This window comes from Charadrius vociferus, unplaced genomic scaffold (assembly GCF_000708025.1).
Source record: "Charadrius vociferus isolate BGI_N301 unplaced genomic scaffold, ASM70802v2 scaffold565, whole genome shotgun sequence".
Taxonomy (NCBI): Eukaryota; Metazoa; Chordata; class Aves; order Charadriiformes; family Charadriidae; genus Charadrius; species Charadrius vociferus.
Window position 1 is genome coordinate 1301347 of NW_009648358.1, and position 6028 is coordinate 1307374.

Genomic DNA, 6028 nt, shown 5'->3' on the forward strand with positions numbered 1-6028 from the left:
GAAAGAGGTGGTGAAGAAGGAAGGGGAACAGAGCCAGCCATAGAAGTTGCCAGAGAAATATTTTGTTGGAGGCACAGCAGAGGAGGAGCAGGATGATGCAAAGAGAAGCAACTGAGTAAAGCAAAGCACATGAGGACTGCACACAGTGGTGTCCAGAGGGATTCCTTTACTGGATGCGCCTGTCTAATACTGATGTAATTAGCTAGTTATGAAGCAAAAAGTCAGAAATGTGTGTGGGAGGGTTGGAGGGGCACATATTAGGTATCTGGTCCCACAAGAAAGGAGGTAAGCTAGGGCTCCTGCTAAGAGTCTGTTAAGGGGATTAAACAAGACAGAGAGCAAGACTGGACACGAGCCTGCTGAAGCTTCTCAGGTTTGGTGACATATGGAGAGGAAAACCTGATGGAAAAAATGATCTTCCTATTTTCTAAGGAACAACTAATTTGAACAAAATCAGGGCGAGATAAAAAAGTAGAAAGCTACCTGTGGAGGGACGGTTGTGTCCGCTAGGAATGGCAGCAGAGCACAATGCTATCAGGCTCTCCTCCTAACTTTGTCGCCGCCTCATGATCTCACTCAAGTAGTGTAGTCTGTCTGATCTGCCATACACGTGTTTCAGAAACAGAAATGCAGTGATGCTATTTTTTTAAAACCTTTTTCACATGCTTGTTGAGAAACATTTGGAATACCTTAAGTGCTCTGTGCCTTGTAGATGCTATACAGAGACAAGTTAATACTAATCATTATTTTACTTGGCTGAATTTGACATGTATGTTTTCAGAGATACCTCTGAAATGCCCGATATGTAAGGCCTTAACTAAAACAAACAAACAAAAAATGTACTGCAGGTTTTATTAGCAGGAGGGACAAAGAAAAGGAAGAGGGTGGCAAAGCAATGCAGAGATAATGTTGAGTTTGAAGTAAGGAGCAATATAAACGTTTTGGCTGACACAGCAGCAAAGTCAGCTCGGAGGAGAATTAAGGACAACAGAGGTAATAATTTACCAAGGCAGTAGTTTTCAGATGTTGACATACATTTTCAGAACAAGGAGAAAAAAACCCCGAACAGATAAGAGAAGGCTGTCAGAATTATGACAACTTGCAACTTCTTTACCTGGCTGCTAGTGAGGAAAATAGACAGGAAAATCATCTGAAGATTATTCTTCCTTGAATGCTCCCATTTCATTTTCATGAGTATTAATACAGGCCACATATTGACATTGATGAGCAAAAAGATCCTTGAGGAAGGGAAGCACGTGTTTCCTCCTGCAGACATCCGAACAGTTTACAGTCACAGGCGGCTCTGAACTGAAGAGTAGGAAATGAAGCTTGTATGAAAACTAAAGTGGAAGTACGGGGCATTTAGGGTTTTGTGATCATGGTTTCATTAGACTCTAAATGTTCTTTAGGGCAGGAACACTTAGAGGAGTTCAGAAATGTTTTTGACTTTAAGAAAGCTGACTTTGGGAGAATGTGATATGCCCTGAGGAATTTTTACTGGAATCCTATGAAACATGGGAAACATAGAGCTGAATTTTTAAAAAACATCTGAAGAGACTGAAATTTAAAGCCGTCCTGCTTAATTCCAAGGTGGAAAAAGGGCAACTGAGGCCAAACGCAGTTAAGTAAAGATGTAAAGTTTAATGTAAGCAACACTAACTAAAGATTTAGTGTAAGCAACTAACTAAACTAAGACTTGGGAAATTTCTTTTATATACATATATATGTAGATATTTAGATACAAAAATCCTTTGAAAAATAAACAAGGTGGTAAGGAGGGATACAGAACTACTTAGGAGTTAGAAAGAGCAGTTGGAAAGAAATAACTCCAGGAGGACGAGGTATCTCTTGACACTGCCATGAATTTTTCTCCAAACCATTACATGGAGTTTCATTTATATCAGCACTAGAAAGGACTGGAGAAAAATGCTTAATTGCTTAAGGCATATGACAAGAGGAAGAAGTTGGCAAGTTAGCATGCCCTTTTTTCTTTGAAGAAGAATAATAAGAGGGCAGATGACTGCTTAAATATTAGCATCGCATTGTGACAGAGTTTCCAGGGCTTGCTTAAAGGAAGGAAATTTGCATTATGTATGTACATCAGAGTGACAGCCATGCCGGCCCTTAACAAATGTGATGCACGAATACACCTTCAGCTCCTATCCTAGGCAAGCTGTAGGACACCTGCAGAAACAGGTGGGAGGGAAGAGGAAGAATTCTCTGTAACACATGCAGAGCATTAGATTCAGAGAAAAATCCAACATTTACGTATGGTTGAAAGGTTTCTTTTTCTTCCCTTTTAAAAAGCAACATAAACTCCTAACTGAGATACATCTTAAGTTCTGTGATGACAGGACAGACCAGTGAGACCCGGAGTTAATCTTCATTGTTGCAGGAAAGGGCAATGAAATGAAGCAAGCTCCTATAGAACTGTTAGCTTAATATCTGCCATGCAAAAATAATAGACGCATTTTTACTCTAACACCTTAACGGGCATAATTTGATTAGGAGCAATTGTGCAATTCTTGGAGGGAAATTTCTGCATACAAATGAATAGTAATTATCTTGCTGAAAGATAAGAAAATTAAAGACAGGCCCTAATTCTCTAAAAATTACTCAACTTCAGGGGTTGAGAGACCTGATGCTTCTGACATCCTGTGCTGCAGGGCTGGTTGTTTCCAGATGACTGCGGTGGCTTGTTGAATTTCAGTTTCAACTTTGAAAGTAAATTTTAAATTAATTTTAATATTTTTTTTTGTGACTATCATATGGATTATTTAAATCCAAGTATAGAGTAAGTTGCTTACCTACAATATGAACATTCTGACTGTAACAAAAGTAGAAAAGACTAGTGAGATTATTTCTGAAGTATCTACATTTTACAGGTGAGTAAGCTCTAGTGGAAACTTATCTTTACATGCCTAGGATAGTAAATGAGTGTGAAGTATGATCTTACTAGCCATGTGCTAAAAAAGCCTGCAAAATGTGTGAAAGCATCTTTCATAGTGCATCAAGTTCAGTGTAAAAAGCCAACTTCTCGTGAAGCTCCTGTGAAAACTGCTGATTTTAAGAAAGGCAGAAGTCACCATTTTTCCCCAATCCTTGCAGAAGATTAGAGTCTCCAAATACAATTAAAAAGGGTCAGAAAAGATGCTGATAGGAATTTGATACAAGCAGAAAGAAATGATACCAATAGGTTTGTAGTTGGCAAGACGCAAGGAGAGAAGGGGAGAGACAGGCATTAGAAGCATTAGCAGGAACAATTCCCAAGGCCAGTAAATATCAGGGGGCCCCAAGGCAGTCAAAAGCAGAGTGAAGAGATTTAGAGTCAAGGCATTCAAAGGGTCTACTTAATTTGACCAGAAGACAGTCTCACATTTCAAGGTTTCTTCTTCAGTACAGCTAAGCTTTTCAATGGGAGGCCTTGACCCCAGGGATCACTAACTGAAGAAAACAAATGTGTTTTCAAATGAATGTATTGGCACTGTCAGAACTGACTGTACACAAGATTAAATGATATTTATTTTCACTTTCCAGAATACCATGTTAAATTTTAGAGAGACAGACAGACAGAAACCTTTCCAAATAAGACATGAGAATCTGACCATCAGATTTTCTGTGTCAGCTGGGATTCAACAGCAGAATTTCTGTTAACTGATCTGGCTAAGCCTCCTTCCAAAATGTCAACCTGAGGCTTTCTTGCCTTCAGCGGTCTTGGTGAGGGTGGCAGGAGGGGACACGTGCTGTCAGTCTGTTTCAGTTCCTTCATTGCTTTTCCTCGCTTTCTCGCAATGGTTTGGATTTTGGTCTGGCATTTTGGAATTGTACAGATGTGATTCCCTGACTGAAACAAACAGAAGTCTGCCTGCCTTTGATAAGGAACAGAAGAACTTAAAAAAAAGAAAGTGATTCTGGGTACCCATCCTGAGATACTCTAAAAAGGAAACCTCGGTTGCAGGAAGTGGATGCCAAGCCAATTGCCAAGAACCATGGCACCCAAAATAACAGCTGAAAGTCTTGGAATACCCTTGGCCTGCTTCTGCATGTGGATGAAGCAGATCAAAATCTATTCTGTTCTGCATCTTACCAGCTTTGAGAAGCGTTGCCCGCTTGAGGATTTAGGTTGTATCTTCTTCTTTGCATCAGGTAAGGAAAATGAAAGTTACAATCAGATTGAGTGTCTTTGTGGCTTCCCATGGAAGAACCCATTCAGAAGTTATGTGGTTGACATTACTATACAAGAAATGTGATCAGCATAAAAATATAAATAACTGTTTAAACAACTGCTTGTTGTTGTCAGTCAAGAGAAACCCAGAAGACATGAGGAGTGTTTCACTTGGTCTCCCATGTCTTTCATGCCACGCATGGGTAGTTTTGCCTAAACTACATGGACACATGACTTACTGTTTCTGAATATGTGGGTATGACAGAGTGTGTACAGTCCACTTAACTTAAAAAGTTAAATAAACCACCGTAAATCAGGACAGGTTAAACTGGCTTGGAACTAAACCAGGGAAAGATACATCAACCTTTGCCCTTTCATAGGCTGAAAAAATAACACCACTTCCGTATCCTCCAACAAGCTCATGACAACATGCAACAGGTTCTGCCGCATGTCTGCATAGGGGAGTTTGCTCACAGTTCATCTGCGTATTCCTTAAGACAAAGATACTTCAAAATCTATTTTGTGCTTCTACCTTAATCGCGCTTGAGCAGCTTCACAGCCTTCTTGGGTTCCATAGGAACCCAGCAGGGACTGTGTTAAACGCAAGGCAAGATGGGGACAGTGGAAGAGAGAGATGGAGCCCAAGGGAAGGTGGCCTATGACAGACCAGATAATTTCAGATAAACTCTACTAGTAGACGTCTGATGTTTATACACAGTGCTATTTCAAGGCCACTTTCCACTCTGTATTTGAAGATATCCCCATACTCATGTACGTATGGACCCGCTAGCAATTTCATGAGCATTCCTGAGGGACTTGTGCTTACTCACTGTCCCAAAACAGACTAGTGTATAGTGAACTAAATTTAAAATCCAGAAATTGCGTTCCCAAAAGGAGACCAATAAGGGCAGAGAAGATACCACGGGCACCACTACTTCAGCAGAAAATGAGCACATGAATAAGGTGAAACTACAGTGAGGGCTTCAGAATAACCATGAATTTTGAGGAGTGAATATGTACTTGTTAGTAAGAGGTATGACAAAGCAGGAAAGTGGGTCTCACAAAGCACAGACTTGTTGGGTCAAGTGTCCTTTTCCTGTTTGGCAACTCCTTTTGTCTCTGTGTCCTCCTTATCATTCTGACACCTTACCAAAGCACACAATGACAGACAGCTCTTAATGACTTCCTAGTGTTTGATTCTGATACGTGGGCCCAACCCTTTTTTGCATAACACGAAAGCCTCTATTCCCCCGTGAATTTCCACTTTAGAACCCATGTCCACTTCCAAACACACAGGTCCCCACTCCCACCCTGCAATCCATGTCAAGGCGAACATGCTCTTGTCACACCTTGCTTGAATCAGCCAGCTGAAGCCAGCGCTTCAGAACAGATGGACTGACAGCTGACGCTGTGTCAGCAGCCAGCGGGGCTGGTATCACCCTCCCCAGGAGATGAGAACATCCTCTCTTGGGCGCACCCGCTCCCACATCGCACAATTGGGGCTATTGTTCCCTGTGTCCAGAAACCAGGTTCCATCCTGCATCATCTCTGTGCACTGCCACCATCCTTCCAGACTTGGAAATACTCTTTTTTCCCTCTCCTAGCGTGCTCATTAGGTGATACTCTTTCCAGTATCTGAAGGGTGCCTACAAGAAAGCTGGAGATGGATATTTTACAAGGGCATGTAGTGATAGGATGAGGGGTAAAGGCTTCAAACTGGAAGAGGGTATATTTAGATTAGATATGAGGAAGAAATTCTTTACTGTGAGGCTGGTAAGACACTGGAACAGGTTGCCCAGAGAAGTTGCAGATGCCCCATCCCTGGAAGTGTTCAAGGCCAGGCTGGATGGGGCTTTGAGCAAC

General features: G+C 41.4%; 1 protein-coding gene across 1 annotated transcript in view; it reads right to left on the bottom strand.

The window, feature by feature from the left end:
* GMDS (GDP-mannose 4,6-dehydratase) overlaps positions 1–6028 on the bottom strand; it is a 364296-nt gene that overhangs the window by 67789 nt on the left and 290479 nt on the right. The window lies entirely within an intron of this gene.